Source organism: Mastigoproctus giganteus, chromosome 8, assembly GCF_048544385.1.
Source record: "Mastigoproctus giganteus isolate SK-2022 chromosome 8, ASM4854438v1, whole genome shotgun sequence".
Taxonomy (NCBI): Eukaryota; Metazoa; Arthropoda; class Arachnida; order Uropygi; family Thelyphonidae; genus Mastigoproctus; species Mastigoproctus giganteus.
This window is the reverse complement of record NC_143582.1, coordinates 58121100-58140001: the sequence shown is the minus strand read 5'-3', so window position 1 is coordinate 58140001 and position 18902 is coordinate 58121100. Positions and strand designations below refer to the sequence as shown.

The 18902-nt window shown below is 40.5% G+C and overlaps 1 protein-coding gene across 1 annotated transcript in view; it reads right to left on the bottom strand.

Moving 5' to 3' along the window:
* Sec63 (translocation protein Sec63) overlaps positions 1 to 18902 on the bottom strand; it is a 237335-nt gene that overhangs the window by 130447 nt on the left and 87986 nt on the right. The gene's annotated exons all lie outside the window — the stretch shown is intronic.

Genomic DNA, 18902 nt, shown 5'->3' with positions numbered 1-18902 from the left:
AAATTCTTTGCTTTTAGAATCTACTTATTGTTAAGAATCTGCAAATCATACATTTCATGGGTGTTTTCTGATATGCTCAAGATTACAATCACTCTTCAGTGATTATAATCATCTGTTCCATACTTACAAAAACACCAAAAAAAAACCCAAAGCTAATAGTACTTTTGTGAAAGTATAACAATAAGATTGCAATCAGAGAAGGAGAGGAGAAAACATCCACAAAACATAATTTATAAACCCTATCAGCAATGAATAGATCATAAAAATTTTTTACAGTGAGGTCATCCAAACATTATATTAGTCATTTTAAACATACTGGTTAACATGAAATATATGTTCTTCTAATATGAGAAATGGAGGACTTTTCTTCATTCACACAGATATACTAGAAGTAGCAAGACATTGCATAGGTAAAAAGGATTTATTAAAATTTTGATTATTAATATATTTAATAGCTTAGAACATTTGGAAGAGATTAGGCTTTACATTAACCTGTTCTTGAACATAAAAAAACAATGAAATAACATATTTCAATTTCAAAAAATTTCTTCTGATATTAAAAAAAATATAAATAAATAGACTAACAAATGATTGTAATCAATCCAATATACTGTAATATCAAAATACAGCAAAATATCATTCTTCTGATAATATTCTGTTTCTGAATATTAGCATAGAACTGAAAGAGAAGATTATTATAACATTGTAGCAGAATGCAAGTTGGTTTTTTTTTTTTTCCCACGCAAATAAAGGTAACAAGAAGAGGTCATAATATATAGCCTAGTCTCTACCAAATTTATCTTCTAAATTTTTAATGTATTAGTTACCAAAATTTTAATAATTCTTGTTACCACACAATGATGTGCTTCTTTCTACATAGAAATGTTCAAGTCTACTTTTACACCAATAATTTTTAGTGCATAATTATCCATTTAATGAGAGATGGATCATCATTCTACTCTTCCGTTTCGAATGGGTTGAGTCCCTATTTAGATATTAGTAGTAGTGGCATGTGATGCAAGAAAGCATGTGTATGAGCTTATGCAGCATCAGCCAAAAAAACAAATAAATAAAAATAATCAAACCATTCCCTCCAAATGCCTGTCCAGTTCCTCCTTAAATTTATTCAACCTATCAACTTCCACAATGACAGATGGAAGTTTGTTCCAGCAATTAACCACCCGCTGGCTAAAGGCAAATTTCCGCACATCTATTCTGCATCTGTCTTTTCTTAATTTGAATTTATGCCCCCTTAGATTCGTAATCTGAACAAGTGGAAGGATCCCATCAGAATTCAACGTGCTCAACCCATTCAAGGCCTTATACACCTCAATGAGATCACCGCGCAGGTGCCTAGTCTCCAGCCACTGCAATTTGCAGAACTTAAGCCTCTCTTGGTAAGAGGATCCCTTCAATCTCCTCACCAATCTTGTTGCCCTTCTCTGTTCACGCTCAAGTAAATCTACATCCTTCCTAAAATGAGGCCTCCAGACCTGTACGCAGTACTCAAGGCGTGGCCTGACCATTGCCTTATACAGAGGGATAATCACCTCCTTTTCCCTGCTAGCAAAATTCCTATATATCATTGACAAAACCCCATGACCTGCCCTGGCAGCCTGTCTGCATTGCTCAGAAAACTTCATATCTGCCTGCACAATAACTCCCAGGTCTTTTTCATTTTCTACCACCTTAAGTGTAGTACCACACAGTTGGTACGTTTCTCTGGGGTTACTTCTACCCATATGCAGTACTTTGCATTCAAGGTTAAACTTCAGTTGCCACTTCTTAGCCCATCTGCCCAAATTATCTAGATCCTGTTGCAGTAGCAAACTGCCATTACTGTCATTAACAACCCTGCCAACCTTCGTATCATCTGCAAACTTCGACATTAAGCCTGATATACCTTCATCAATATCACTGATAAATATACAAAACAACAGTGGACCCAACACCGAACCCTGTGGGACTCCACTAATAACATTAGTCCACGAAGAGCAGCATCCATTGATTACCACCCTGTCTTCCCCCACTTAACCATCCTTTTATCCATTGTAGCAACTTACCCTTAATACCATTCTGCTCCAATTTGTACAATAGTCTTCCATGCGCAACAGTGTCAAAAGCTTTCCCGAAATCCAAATATATGATATCAAAATTATTTTTTTCATCCAGTTCCTTTGTAACCACATCATAATAACCAATCAAATTTGTCAGACAAGACTTTCCCTTAACAAACCCATGCTGTGTCTGAATTATTGCTGCAGTCTTGTCTAGATGATCCTGCAATGCATCTTTAACCAGTGACTCCATTATTTTACCTCGAACAGAAGTTAAACTAACTGGTCTGTAATTACTCGTGTCACCCTTCGATCCAGTCCGTGGGAACCTCCCCTGAGTCCAAGGATGCTCTCATAATTATGGCTAAGGGTTTGCTTAGTTGCTTTGCCGCCTCCTTTAATATAACTGGATAGATCCCATCCACCCCAGGTGCTTTTCTTATGTTTAACTTCAACAATTTCTCCTCCACTTTGCTCTCAGTTATTACAAAATCATTAAGTATCCTGCTACAATTTGATAACCTTCTGCCATTTTCAAACCATAATAATTCCTCATGTGTGAATGTAGATGCAAATACTCATTCAGTTTGTTTGCTATCTCCATTATTGTCAATCTATTGAATCTTGCATCATTTGTTGATAACTCTCGTATCATCTTTTAAGGGCACAAAAGGTGATATTGTTGTACACGTTGGCACCAATGACATTAAGAGTAGGAGATTTGCAGATTTACTTAACAAGTACAGATCAATGTTGCAAAAAAAGTCGTGAGTCAGGGTTAAATTTGAAAGTGTCTGCAATTCTGCCAAGACACGATAGGAGGGAATGCATGAGAGCCTTGTCAATCAATTCGGCCCCTGGAGGGAATGTGCAAGGCTCAGGGGGAAGAATTTTTTTCAGCGTGGTCTGTGCTTGTTAACAGGAGAGACTGCTTCTACAGGGATGGGATACACTTAAATAGAAAGGGTGCAAGAATATTTCCTGATGCTATCGAGGCAGTGTTAGGTGGGCCGGAAAACTGCTAGCTTGGGGGGATTCAGAGACTAAAAGGTTAAAAGTAGCCGCAGGCAGAGGCAAAGGTAATTCTTGCACAACTTCTATTAGAATAAGCAGCGACCTGGAGCGAGGGGTGCTGGGGGTTTCAGGGACTGATGACAGTCATCGTGAAACAGGTGGGTATATGGGATGTGTTAGGGTAACTAATAATAAGGATAGGTACATGTATACTTGCATGTATACCAATGCTAGAAGTATAGTAAATAAATTTGATGAATTTGAAGTGTTGGTCAAGACATCAAAGGCGGATATTGTTGGGATAGCGAGACGTGGTGTCACACAGATATAAGGAATGCAGAACTGGAATTTTGGGAGTACAATGTGCACAGAAAGGATAGGAAGGGAGGAGATGTTACATTGTTAATTAAGAAAAACATAAAATCAAAATAAGTGCATCCAGTTGATATAGATGAACAGTGCACTGTTGAGTCAGTTTGGTGTGACATAAGCACTGTGCAAGCAAAAATAAGAGTAGGAGTGTGTTATAGGCCTAATGATTCAAATGAGTACAATGAGCAATTGTACAGAAAAATAGAGTGGGCTAGTAAATCAGAATGTCTTATAATGTGGGATTTTAACTTCCCAAATATTGACTGGAACTTGTGGCTTGGTCACTCACACAGTAGTAAGACTTTTGTGGATTTATTGGATGATTGTTTTCTGCAGCAGTGATCATTCATGTATTAAGAATTTGCAGATAAAGGAACCACTAGGTGGCAGTGATCACAGTGTACTGATGTGGGATTTACTTTAAAGATATAATTACCATCAGGGGTAAAGGAAAGGGTTTTTGCTTCCGTAAAGGCGAGTACAGTGGTCTCAGAAAGTTTTTAAATTCTGTACAGTGGGATCAATTGACGATGTTACCAACAGTAAATTCTAAGTGGGAAGCATTCAAGGAATTAATCGTGGATGCTACTAAATGTTTCATACCTATTAAGAAATATTGTTCAAGGTTTAGGCCTAAATGGTTATCAAATGAACTAATGAGACTCGTTTGTTGTTTGTTATTTGGTTTTTAGGAGCATTAGCAACTAAGGCCATATTGCGGGGATATGCGGTGGTAATTCCCTGACCTTTCTGCATCCTCCGTATTTTGTGGGCACGGGCTCAATGAGACTCTTAACAGAGAAGAAAAATGCATGGGATGCATATAAATTATCAAGTGACTCAGAAGCCCATGGCAGATATAAGCTAGTCTGTAATCAGGTCACAAAGGAGGTTAGGCAGGTGAAGGCAGATTACGAGAAATCTTTGGCAAAAGATGCTAAGAAAAACAGTAAGGATTTCTTTACTTATATAAACTCTAAAAGGAAGGGGATGAATCTGATTGGTCCACTTGATATCGATGGTTCCACTGTTGATGATCCTGCTCAGATAGCAAACAAACTGAGTATTTTGCATCTACATTCACACATGAGGAGTTATTAAGGTTTGAAAATGGCAGAAAGTTATCAAATTTTAGCAGGGTGCTTAATGATTTTGTAATAACTGAGGCAAAGTGGAGGAGAAATTGTTGAAGTTAAACATAAGAAAAGCGCCTGGGGTGGATGGGATCTATCCAGTTATATTAAAGGAGGCGGCAAAGCAACTAAGCAAACCCTTAGCTATAATTATGAGAACACCTTGGACTCAGAGAAAGTCACCACGGACTGGAGATGTGCAAATGTATCCCTAATTCACAAAGGGGGATCGAAGGGTGACACGAGTAATTACAGACCAGTTAGTTTAACTTCTGTTCCGGGTAAAATAATGGAGTCACTGGTTAAAGATGCATTGCAGGATCATCTAGGCAAGGCTGCAGCAATAATTCAGACACTGCATGGGTTTGTTAAGGGAAAGTCTTGTCTGACAAATTTGATAGGATATTATGATGTGGTTACAAAGGAACTGGATGAAAAAAATAATTTTGATATCATATATTTGGATTTCAGGAAAGCTTTTGACACTGTTGTGCATGGAAGACTATTGTACAAATTGGAGCTGAATGGTATTAAGAATAAGTTGCTACAGAGGATAAAAGGATGGTTGAGTGGGAGAAGACAGAGGGTGGTAATTAATGGGTGCTGCTCTTCGTGGACTAATGTTATTAGTGGAGTCCCACAGGGTTCGGTGTTGGGTCCTCTGTTGTTTTGTATATTTATCAATGATATTGATGAAGGTATATCAGGCGTAGTGTCGAAGTTTGCAGATGATACAAAGGTTGGCAGGGTTGTTAATGACAGTAATGGCAGTGTGCTACTGCAACAGGATCTAGATCATTTGGTCAGATGGGCTAAGAAGTGGCAAATGAAGTTTAACCTTGACAAATGCTATTTGTTATTTGTTTTTTTTTAGGCGCATTAGCAACTAAGGCCATATTGCTCCGGGATATGCGGTGGTCATTCCCTGACCTTTCCGCATCCTCCGTATTTGGTGGCGACGGGCTCGAACCCCGGTCTAATCAAGAAGCGTGTGCTACGCACTGCTGCTCCTTCCCACCTGGCTACGGAGACGCTTTGACAAATGCAAAGTACTGCATATGGGTAGAAGTAATCCCAGAGAAACATACCAACTGTGTGGTACTACACTTAAGGTGGTAGAAAATGAAAAAGACCTGGGAGTAATTGTGCAGTCAGATATGAAGTTTGGGATCAATCTTACAAAGTGATGGATCATCCCAAGCAGAGATCAATAAGAGAATTACAGACGGCAGAAAGGCTATTGGTATGTTAAACTCTGTTCTGTGGAGCAAAAATATCCTAAATAAAACAAAGAAACTTATATTTCAAACGATTGTACAGTCTTTTGTTGTATGGAGCGGAAACCTGGACATTGAATAGGAGAGCAGAAAACAAATTGCTCTCCACAGAAATGGATTTTTGGAGACGGTCAGCAGGAACTTCTAGAAGAGATAGAAAACGGAATGAAGACATAAGGGGAAAAATGGAAGTGAAAAAGACTATTACTAACACCATCAAAGAAAAGCGTCTAACATGGTATGGACATGTAAAACAGATGCAACAAAACAGATATCCAAAGGCTATCCTGGAATGGATACCTCCTGGAAGAAGGAGAAGAGGAAGACCTAGGAGGACATCCTAAGTCTTCCTCGGATGGAGTACAGGAGTGTTTGACAGCCCGAGGCTTAACCAACCAAGACACCTTGAACCGCACTTTATGGCGGGAAAAAATTCCTAACAAGAAATAACTTGTAGGCTGAATTAACCCATTGTAAATGGAAACACTCCTCTTGAAGAAGAAGAAGATATGAAGTTTTCTGAGCAATGCAGACAGGCTGGCAGGGCAGGTCATGGGGTTTTGTCAATGATATATAGGAATTTTGCTAGCAGGGAAAAGGAGGTGATTGTCCCTCTGTATAAGGCAATGGTCAGGCCACACCTTGGCTTTCAGAGTAGTAGATATTAAGAACCATAAAGATATTGGGACTTTGTATTTAATTTTAGGTTTATGAGCTGCTTTATCAGGAAGAGCTTTGCCTTGAGTACTGTAATTATTTGCAAACAACCAGGAATCAATTTTATTATAATATTAACCAGAATTTAATGAATTAATTTTTAAATACAAAATTGAGTCTTATTGCACTTTTTTTTCTTTTTTGGTGCAAGGGCTGCAGGGCCATATTACACCTATTAATGGTATGAATGATACACATACATCATGATTACTATGATATCAGTCAAAAATGATCATGTGATTTTATCTGCTTTATAAAGTGGAAAAACTCGAGCAGATTAGCATTGTTACCTATGATATGGTTGAGTGTCAGGGGTTCTTTAAGGTTTGGCAGAAAGCTGAATGAGACTTGTCAGGCAGTGGTGTACAAAGCACATTCAACAAAATATCCCATCATGGCGACCAGTACCAGGGATTCACATATAGGAGCTTGAATAAACAGACTGCAAATACAAAACAAAGTTCCACATACAAGTGCAGCCTACAAATACAAATCTAAATAATGAATATAATAAGGATTAATGAGTATAGAAGAGTGCTAAATATCAGTTTGATTTTATTCACGGATCCCAGGGATAGGATACGGGAGCATCCTAATCCTCTTCTAGAAGGTAAGGGATCACGAATGAGGAAGGACTTGATGAAGTTTAATCTGTCTTTCTTATTTTTTATCAGGCAATTAAAGTCAGCATCTACACAGTTCAGGGTGGCAAGAATCTGCTTGGGAAGAAACCTGGTAGTGAGTGCAAGCCTATTGTTGTGGGCCACAAGTGCAGTTGACAATTTCAGGCTTGGCTGTAGGATCCTCCAAGAGCAGGCGTTTCAAATGGAGATGATATGTGGCCAGTGAGGAGTTTGGTCGTGAAGGTTGACCTCTTTTCCATGATCAGGGACTTCATTGTAAGCAAAGAGTTGCATTCTGTGCATTGCAGAGAATCATTACCTGTGAGGAGATAAAGGTGGATTGACTGTGACCAATTCGCACTCTGGCTAAGATTCCTTACTCCTTTCTGTTTACACAGAAGCTGGGTCCATAACTGCGGTAGAGGTTTAATCTGATGGAGTTTATTTTGCATTTGAACTTGCCATTGTTCCCTACATATTTTTTGTATATTACATTTGTAGTCAGGATGTGGAACATAAAAGTGTAATAATTCTATGTTGGTTGGATGCTTGGCAGCATAGTCTGAGTCTGCACATTCATTTCCTGGCATCCCAGCATGTGCCTGGAATCCAGCAGAAGATGACCACTTGCTGGAGTTCCCGGATATGTATAAATTTCAATTTTATGAACTTTATTAAAGGATGTGTATGAGAGGAAATATTCTGTAAAGCTAAAAGCACACTCTGGGAGTCTGTATATATCATGCTTTTTTGGATGTACAGATGGATTGGTTTGGGTTTTATTGGCGCATCAGCAACTGAGGCTATAATGCGCCAAATATCGGTCATACGTAAAAAGTTAAAACATTCAGTGACCTAAGTAGTTAAGCCACCATGTCCAGATATATAAAAAATAAGTCAATAAACAGATATCAATAACATAAATTTTAAATACAATTAAAAACTTTTATTGATTTAAAATAGTGACCTAAGTAGTTAAGCCACCATGTCCAGATATATAAAAAATAAGTCAATAAACAGATATCAATAACATAAATTTTAAATACAATTAAAAACTTTTATTGATTTAAAATAGCTAAAAACAGCAGACACGTTGTCATTGTCGGATAAAATCTGACTGAGTGTATAAGGCTCAGTCAGATGATTAAAAGCGGTAAAACGGGTGCTGCTAAAATCTGGACAGTCAATTAAAAGGTGTCTGATCGTTAAAATTGTGCCACAGGACACACACATAGGAGGGTCATCGGCCCTCAGCAGAAACGAATGAGTTAAATGACTGTGTCCTATGCGGGTCCGGGCAAGAACAACTTCCTCCTTACGATTCCTGCGCAGACTAGACTGCCACGGTTCAATTACAGGCTTTATATGATATAATTTATTCGCAGTCTGTCTATTCCACGAATCCTGCCATTGGGAGTGTATCTTCTCGTGTATTATTTGCCTGTAGTCTGTATAGGGGACTGACAGGCAGTGGTTATTATTGGGAATTGCTGATTTGGCTGCGGCATCAGCCAAATCATTTCCCGTAATCCCAATGTGGCTGGGAATCCAGCAGAAGCGGATATCATATTCACGTCCACGGAGGAAGTGAATCTTCTGCTGAATACTAGACAGAACTGGATGAGGATTATATCTCACAGATATTAAAGCCTGTAACATGCTAAGAGAGTCGGAATATAAAATGAACCATTGGTATTGGCATTTACTAATGTTATCCAAGGCTAACTCTACAGCGTGCAGCTCTGCAGTAAATATGCTGCATTCAGAGGGAATCTGCTCTGATATAGTGCTGTCTGTAAAGACAGCAGCAGATCCCACATATGATTCCGTCTTTGAACCGTCTGTGTAGACTGGCGCAAAGTCGGAATATTCAGTTCGGTGTGCTGAATGAAGCTGCAGGTAGACACATGATGGAGTGTCCGACTTTCCCCAATTTCTAAGAGACAAGTCACATGCCGGGACACGAGCATGCCAGGGTGGAAAGGGTTGCTTTGATGTTTGGGCAACCTTGCCTACCTTGATATTAAGTTCTTTGAGTAGCTCTTGGAGACGAATACCAAAAGGACGATTGCCAGTCTTACGGGTATTGTATAAATTTTCCCATCGTGGCTCAAAAACGAATGGCCACGAAGGATGGTCTGGAAGGGATTTCAGTTTTAAAGCGTACTTTAAAGACAACTGCTTACGTCGAAGCAATAACGATGGTTCGTTTTCTTCAACGTATAAGCTCTGGACAGGAGATGTGCGATATGCTCCAGTAGCAATACATAGGGCCTGATGATGGACGGGGTCCAGCCATCGAAGGACACTGTCTCTGGCTGAGGAATATACCTGGGACCCATAATCAAGTTTGGCTCGCACAAGTGCACGGTAAAGCCGAAGAAGGGTGCATCTGTCTGCTCCCCAAGATGTAGAGGAGAGCGAGCGGAGAATATTAAGCCCGCGTGTGCACTTTGTGCGGAGTTGACGGATGTGATCCAGAAAGGTCAACTTTTTATCAAATACGAGTCCCAAGAATTGTGTCCGCTGCTACTGGAATAGCATTTTGTCCGAGCCTTAATTCAGGTTCAGGATGAAGATTACGCTTACGACAAAAGTGTACGCAAACTGTCTTCTCCGGCGAGAACCTGAAGCCATTTGCAAGTGCCCAGGAGTTGAGGCGATCAATGGCTTTCTGCAGTTGTCTTTCAATAATCCTCATGTTGCATGACTGACAAAATATGCTAAAGTCATCAACATAGAGGGCACTGTTTACAGTTGGAGGAAGTTGTTCTGTGATGGAATTTACTTTGATGGCAAAAAGCGTGACACTTAATACTGATCCTTGTGGTACTCCCTCCTCTTGGCTAAAGGAACGAGAGAGTGAGGATCCCACACGAACTTGGAAAGATCGATTGGCTAAAAAGTTTTTAATAAATATGGGGAGTTTCCCCCTAAGACCTAGGCTATGCAGATCTTTTAAGATGCCAAATCTCCAAGTTGTGTCATACGCTTTCTCCATGTCAAAGAACACCGACACCAAGTGTTCGCGTTTTAGGAAAGCATCCCGGATGGATGTTTCCAGTCTAATAAGATGGTCCAAAGTGGACCGGTTCCTTCGGAAGCCGCACTGAATATTGGAGAGAAGGTCATTTGATTCTAAGTACCATATTAAACGAGAATTGACCATTCTCTCCAGGATTTTGCACAGACAGCTAGTCAGAGCAATTGGACGATAATTGGTGGTGACTTTAGCAAAGGCAAGAACGATTGCCTTTCGCCAGGAATCCGGAAATTGCCCTTCAATAAAGATTCTGTTATACAGAAGGAGTAGATAATCCATAGATTTTGGTGAAAGATGTTTAATCATTTCATAATGGATGCCATCTGGTCCAACAGCACTTGCTTTGGAAAGAGTGAGGGCTCTTTTCAGTTCCTGCATAGTGAATGCTCCGGTGTAGGGATAGACGCTCTTAGACTTAAAATTAAGTGCCTGCTTTTTGAGTTTATGTTTCAGGACCAGGAACTCTGGGGAATACGAAGATGTTGCAGAGATGTTAGAGAATGTTTCCCCAAGAGAATTAGCTATTGCAGTTGGATCTGCAATAGTGCATCCATTATAATCTAGGATTGAAGAAGTGTGGGATGTGTATTTTCCCTTCATTTTGGCGTCTCCGTAGCCAGGTGGGAAGGAGCAGCAGTGCGTACCACACGCTTCTTGATTAGACCGGGGTTCGAGCCCGTCACCACCAAATATGGAGGATGCGGAAAGGTCAGGGAATGACCACCGCATATTCCGGAGCAATATGGCCTTAGTTGCTAATGCTCCTAAAAACCAAACAACAACCCTTCATTTTCCGGATTTTATCCCAGACTACCTTAGAGTTGGTAGACTGGTTAATAGATGATGTAAAACGGATCCACGATTCCTTTTGACTCTGACGGCGGATATAGCGTGCTTTGGCTCGTGCGCGTTTAAAGGCTATAAGGTTGGTCGTGGTAGGATATCGGCGGAATATCCCCCATGCTTTGTTTTGAGCCTTTTTTGCTGCTGTGCATTGTGAATTCCACCAAGGTTTGGGAAATGGAGGAAACCGGGCAGATGTTTTTGGAACAGCATTCACAGCTGCTTGGACGATAATTTCTGTGATGTACTTACTGCATCATTGATCGGCTCCTGACTGACCGTACTAAGGTCAAAATTTGCCTGATGTTGGAAGGCAGTCCAGTCAGCCTGATCAATCTTCCACCGTGGTAACCTGGAGGGAAGACATGGTCTCCCACTGTGTAACGAGGTTATCACAGGGAAGTGATCACTTCCGTATGGATTCTCCTCCACTTCCCAAGTGAGTGAAGGGAGTAGACAAGGGGAGCAGATAGAAAGATCAATGGCAGAAAAAGTACGGGTAGGCATGTGGAAGAAGGTATTTGTTCCAATATTTAGAAGGGAAAGGTCATTGTCATTTAGCATACGCTCTATGACTCGTCCCCTTCCATTGATGTTAGCACTACCCCACAGAGTGTTATGTCTATTAAAATCCCTGAAAAGTAAGAAAGGGGGAGGCAACTGCGTTACAAGATCATCAAGGTCTTCCTGGGAGATGTCAGTCCCAGGTGGCAAATAAATAGAGCACACAGTTAGTAAAAATCCCACTGAAAGGCGAATTGCAACAGCCTCTATGCTGGTTGTAACTAGCAAGGGCTGAACTGGGGTCTGGTTGCCCACAAGGATAGCCACTCCTCCATGAGCAGGACCATCCGCAATTCTATCCTTTCGAAAAATTGTGATGTTATGCATGGTGGGATCATCATTTGCTTTTAGATAAGTCTCCTGCAAGCAAAAGCAAACTGGCTCGTGCTTTTGCAGGAGGGCCTTGATGTCATCAGTATTTCGCTGGAATCCATGACAATTCCATTGTAGGAATTTAGCCATTATTTTGGCTTGGTGGGTCCGTCAGGCGGCTTCCGAGGTGCTGAGGGCTTTATTTTGTCAGTCTTGGATTTATCTTTTTTGGGGAAGAATGGAAGCTGTCTGGTGTCCATTTCTTCCTCCGCAAAGAGTTCCAAGACTGATTCATCTGGTACCTCCTTGTGTTCGACATCCATTGTTTCTGTTATTATTGTTGGCCCTTTACCACTTGGTTTTGGTAGTGGTGGAGCATTAGGAGGTACGGATATAGGAGTGGCAGCTGACTGAGTTTTTTTGGTGGGCTTTTGTGAACTCAATAAATAGCATGCAATCGGAGTGAATGACTCTCTTGGTGGTACAGTCATCTCTGTTTGTGTACCGATAGTGCACTTCGCAGAAACCTTCTGGGCATATGAAGGCTTCCCGCTATTTATTGGTTGCATGCATTTTCTAGCCTCTGGGTAGGAGATATTCAGCTCTGTTTTTAGTTTTTGGATCTCTTTTTCATCCTTCCACCGCTGGCATGCTCTGGAGTAGGCAGGGTGCTCTCCTTGGCAATTTATACAGATCGGTTTGGAAGCTGAACATTCCTTGCTCTCGTGATCTTTCGAACCACATCGAGCACAGGCAGGGTTACCACGACAAGCCGTTTGTGAATGACCGTATTTTTGGCATTTAAAACACCTCAGTGGGTTTGGGATGTAAGGCCTCACTGGGCAGTTTAAATAGCCTGCCTTGATGGAACTTGGAGGCCGTGGGGTGTTAAATGTTATGATGAGAACTCGGGTAGGAACGAGATTCCCATCCTTCCGCATTGATATTCTCTTAACAGCCGTCACTCCTTGGTCTTTTAGTTCAGAGCAGATCTCTTCTTCAGAGACATGAAGAAGATCCCACTCTGAAATGACTCCTCGTGAAGAGTTCAAAGTTTTGTGGGGTGTTACACTGATCGGTATTCCCCCTATGGATGTCGCATTCAGGATTCTTTCTGCTTGCTTTGCACTTGAAGCTTCGATTAAAAGATCGCCAGAACGCAGCCGTTTTACATTTGGTGATCCTGCCAGCCCTTCTAATCCTTTCTGGATAAAGAAGGGTGACATCTTCCCAATTGACTGCTCTCCGGTAGAATGGAGAATGAGGAAAAGCGGTGTTATAGATGGTGTTTTATCCTCAGTTCTGGCTCTTTTTGCAGAATTGCTCTCACTCTCATCTGATCAATTAGGTAGGGGCCTTGTTGGGGCCCCAGAAGAATGATTTAAATTACTCATGAGAGTAAAGAAAAAATATCTGATGCCTAAGTACCTCACCCACCACGGAGCCCTACGAGGGGACGCCCACTCGTGAACTAGCAGGTACTGCGTACACGAATGGGACGCCGAGTTCGCTTAGAACACCATACCCACGTTACCAATAAGTCTTTAACCCGTCCCAGGACCAAAGGGAGGGAGACTTATTGGAACGCAGTTGACCCTAGCAGTAAGAAACACCCACCGATTGATCCCAGTCGGGCCGGTCCGGGACCACCCGTCTTGTCGAAGCAGGGGCCAAAGTGGTGTATTAAGGCTGGGCCCCTCAACCACCAGGATCCCCCTTTCCGCATTCCACGGGTCGCGGCGCACGGCTGCACACGCCGGATTCCAACGATGTAACCCTGGAACCAAGGTATGGGCATTAGATCCCAGTGATGCTAATCTGGAAACCCAGCAGCATCACGGGGAGGTCCCCTCACCACATACAGGTGCCCACGTCGAGGGGGTACAGATGGAGAATATGTTCTAGTGCAAACCTGATAGTGCATAATTCAGTTGTATAGCTGCTGCATTCAGGGAGAAGTGATATGGAAAAGGTTTTATGAAGGAAGATGGCTGTGGCACCCACTCCATTATCAGACTTTGACCCATCAGAATATATTTTTGTAAAACGCAAAATTTTGGGTGTGGGCAATATGACGTTGTTGTATGTTGACATCTGCAAGAGAGTGCTTTCCCCAGTTTAGGAAATAACTGTCACAGGATGGTTTGATAGAGGACCATGGGGGATCTGGGCTGTTTAGAACTTGGAGAACTTTGTCAATACGTATATTCAAAGTTTCTGACAATGCCTGCAATCTGATAGCAGTAGGCTGAGTTACCCTGAGTTTATTTCTATAGTATTAGCATTAGTAGAGGCATTTGATGCAAGAAAGCAAGCTTATGCAGCATCAGCCAAAAAAAAAAAAAAAAAACTCTCCAATTTCACCCCTCTGTTCGTTCCAAATACCTGTTCAGCTCAGCCTTAAATTTATTTAGACTATCAACTTCCACAACAAAAGATGGAAGTCTGTTCCACCAATCAACTACCCACTGGCTAAAGGCAAACTTCAGCACATCTATCCTAAAACTGTCTTTCCTCAATTTGAATTTATGCCCTCTCAGGTGATTATTCTGAGCAAGAGGAAGAATCTCATCAGCATTGAGCATGCTCAAACCATTGAAGGCTTTATACACCTCTATCAGATCACCTCGCTGGTGCCTTTGCTAGTACATTGGGAACTGACGATCATTAAGTACTGGCCTAATGGGGTGATTAGGTAGACTGAATTTTAGTTGTATAGTTGAGAAGTAACATCTTTCTCCTGAGGCTTTTTTTTTTTTTTTGTGGAAACCACAAACACAAAAGGTATCAAAACCTATAGTACTTGGTACCGTGCATGGGTTGAAGGAGAAGTATGGGGGGAGGGGGATGCAGGAAACTTTGCTCTAGAGACTAAACATGGGTTTCACCACTTCAAGCCTCCAATAAGCAAAGTGGTGGTATTTCACCAGTTGATGAAAGTCATCTGGACATCAATGTAGACTTTGAATGGGCAAAGTTCTATAAATGCCTATAGCAATCCTCAGGGCAGAATGTTGAACAGGGGCAAGCCGTGCTAGTACACTCTCCCTAGCAGAATCATACACTGGGGCACTGAAATCAAGGCGAGATCTGATTAGAGCTCTATACAAATCAAGTAACATGTACCGATCTGCATCCCATGATGTTGATGAAATAACTGACAAGGTGTCAGTTATTTCATCATTTTTTCTGGCAAGATGTCAGAAGATATTTAACGTATTCCATGAAGTTCAATTTTCCATCGAAAATCAGACCAAGCAATCAGACGAATGCTGTTCGCAACTGGAATAGAATGTTTTGTTAAGTGTAGCTCTGGATCTGGATGCATCTTCTGTTTGTGACCAAAGTGAACTGCTTTAGATTTATGACAAGATAGTCTATACTCATTCTGTGCCATCCATAGCTGAGTATTATTAATTGAAATTTGGAGTTGCCGCTCAATGAAGGTCATGTTCTGTGAACTGCAAGAAACAGTCGGATCACTGGCATATAGGTATGAATTCACAAAGTTGGGAATATTTTTAGTCGCGAGATTTATTCTTATTGAGAATAAGGTGGCATTGAGAACAGAGCCTGTGGAACTCCTTCCTTTTGTTTATATGTTTGGGAGAGGCCTTGTCGGTATTGAACTTTAAGAATTCTATGCTGAAGGAAGTTCTGTATGAAATATGGTAAATGGCCTCTCAGGTCAAGGGAATGAAGATCTCTCAGGATACCAAAACGCCATGTGGTGTCAAAAGCTTTCTATATGTCAAGGTATACCATGGCAAGATGCTAATTTCTGATGAAAGAATTCCTTATGTTTGTTTGCACTTTGATTATGAGATCCAGGGCTGATCTATTCTTATTGAAACCAAACTGATTATCAGAAATTAGATTTTGAGTCAAGAAACCAAGTGATTCAATGGGGAATTATTTTTTCTAGAGTTTTACTTAAGCAGCTGGTGAGAGAAATGGGTCTATAGTTTTCAGGAATAGAATGATCTTTCCCTGGTTTGGGAATTGCCAGTATGTAAGAGTGATGCCAGAAACTGGGGAAAGAATGTTCAAGAAATGTGATTGAAAAAGCTCAGCAATGAATAGACTGATTTATTATCTAAGTGTTGGAGCATTATGTAATATATTCTGTCGGGGTCTGCAGCACTGTTTTTTGAGGTAGATACGGCTTCTTGAAGTTCAAGCAATATAAGTGGTTGATTGTAGAGTAAAGGAGATGTAGGTCTGAAGTTCAGATGGGATTTTTCAGCTGTTACTTTGATCTTCTGGAATGATCACATATATGCTGTCGAGGCAGACAACTGTGAGAATACAGCCCCTAGGGCATTCACAATCTCTGCAGGAGTAGAAAGCTCCTGCACATTCAAGTTCAGAAGTGGGGAGGATAATGGAGGAAATTTGCCATTTAACTGTTTTATTTTTTTCCATATTATTCTTGTATCAGTATTTTTATTAATTGAGCTTGCAAATTGAATCCAAGAATCTCTTTTAGCCTTTTTCCTAATTTGACGAACCTTGGCTGTAAGTCTCTTGTAGTTTACGAGATTGACAGTGGTAGGATGTTTACAAAAAAAATTCCACGCTCGGTTTTCAAAATTAACTAACTGACACATTTGCACTAATGAATAAGCCGACCGGGCTAGCCGAGTGGGTAAAGTACCTGCCCGGCAACCCAAAGGTCGCGGGTTCGATTCCCGCCTCGGGCTTGGATCAAAGTACTGCAAAAACCTTGGGAGGTGCAATATGGCCACAGAAGCCGATGCGCCAACAACTACCAAATCAAAAAAAAAAAAAAAAAAAAAAACTAATGAATAAACTTTTAATATCCTGATTTATAAAGACATTATAAATCAGGATATTATAAACACAACAAAAACAGTTGAACTAGTAGGGTAACAGATAAAAGTTTTGATTTGTGTGTTTTTATTACTTTGGGAAAACATGATCAAATCATCCAGAGAGAGTCCCCCCCCCCCCCCCCAAGTATTGCTTGACTCTCCTGACAGAAAAATTGAATGAAGTGATAAAAATGAGAAATGTAAATAAAAAAAAAAAAAAAACAGGTTTCTGGAAAAGATATTTAATGATAAAATAAACTAACCACAATATTAAACTGGAATCTTATTATTGACATTAATAACCAACTTCCATGGCAACCTGCGATCCACTTGAATTAAATACCACAGACAAGTTGATGACAGAATCTGGCATACTTCTGGGTAAAGTAAAATTACTTAGTGTTGTAGAAGTATACTAAGTGTGTGTGTATAATGATGATACCAATTCTTAACATTTTTAATATGCATTATCAAACATATCTGTGAATATATTTGACTTTTCAAAAATATTTATTACCAAATTAAATAATCACAAGACAGTACCTTTAAATCCTACGCATTATATAGACAGGTTAGGCCAAACTTGTATTGTATTTATGGATTGTAACAATTTAAGATTTCAAATTTAACTTTGCCAATTGCAGAAAAACATCCTGAAAAATTAATGTTTAATCTTTTGTGGCTCTGTGGAGTGTGGCACCCACAGCACATGAAGGAATGCTGCCCCTGTGTTACCAGGCAAAACTAGGTGGTAGATGACACTCATCAACTAGTGCAATACCATAAGTAGTGGAAACCAAGTTTAGTCTCCAGAGAAAACCTCAGGCAAATCCTCCCCCATCTTTTCCATCGTGCAGTATGATTGTGGGTAAAGTACCTGACTGGCAACCCAAAGGTCGCAGGTTCTAATCCCGCCTCAAGCTTGGATCAGAGTAGTGCCAAAACCTTGGGAGGTGCATTATGGCCACAGAAGCCGATGTGCCAACAACTAACAAAAAAAAAAAAAAAAAAAAAGGGAAAAAAAGCAGTATGATTGATGTCTTTTGAGATTATGAAGGTCATCATGGCAAGATCCAATCTTCCTTACATTGAGGGTACACCTCTAAAACGGAGTTTGCAGGCTGGCCAGTAGATAGTCCACAGGACCAAACCTATTGGTAACTCTCTAGGAGGCTCTGAATCAGGTAGTACATAATCTCGCTGCCTCTACTCTGCCAGATAGAGGTTGGGGGGGAGTCCGAGTAGTGTGTATACGGGAAGCATTGTTGAGACCACGTTATGTCAAGGAGATAGGTATATTCTTACCATGTGTATGCCATATCCAAAAATTTCATTACTTCATACAGCATATCTCTGCCCCCACCTTTTCTTACTACAGAATACACATGAATTGTCAAACTAATAGAACAAACTTATCTGCAAAAATATATAAGCCTCCTAAACACTCCCTTGTTCATTTCACAAATATAAATGATCTCAGTTCTAATCTCAATGATGTCCAATTCCACTTAGTCTGCCAAAACCCATATACTTTTTCTGACAGAATCCTAGTTATCGATTGATTCAACCAAAGCTCATCTCAGTTGATCGAATTATTCACTTTACAATTCCTTTCACTTCAAAGGTGGTACACTTGTGCATATATCCATTCTGATATTCCCTGTCAATGACTTAGTAATTTGGAATCTCCTCTTTTCGATCTTCTCTGGCTAAAAATCTCTCTACCACATTCTGCGAAATTCATTTGTTGCTTCTATTGTTCTCTCAACTCCATTAATCACTTGGAACACTTTGACTTCCTCTGTTTGAAACTTGACAAAAGGTTTCCAGTCCAACTTTCCTAACAGTGAGGTAATTTTCCTTAGTGATTTTAATGTTCACAACTCCAGCTGGCTTCCGTTTTCTAGTCATACAGACTCAGCTGGTCGAGATGCTGAAGCTTTTGCAATTACCAGTGACTTTGCACAGATTGTTCATTTACTTACAAGAATACCAAACAATCCTAACCACGAAGCTTGATCTTTTCCTCACAAACAACCCTTTAAGTACATGGCCGAGGTGAATGGTCCTCTAGGCACATCAGGTCACAACTTGGTTATGGTCTCTTCTCCA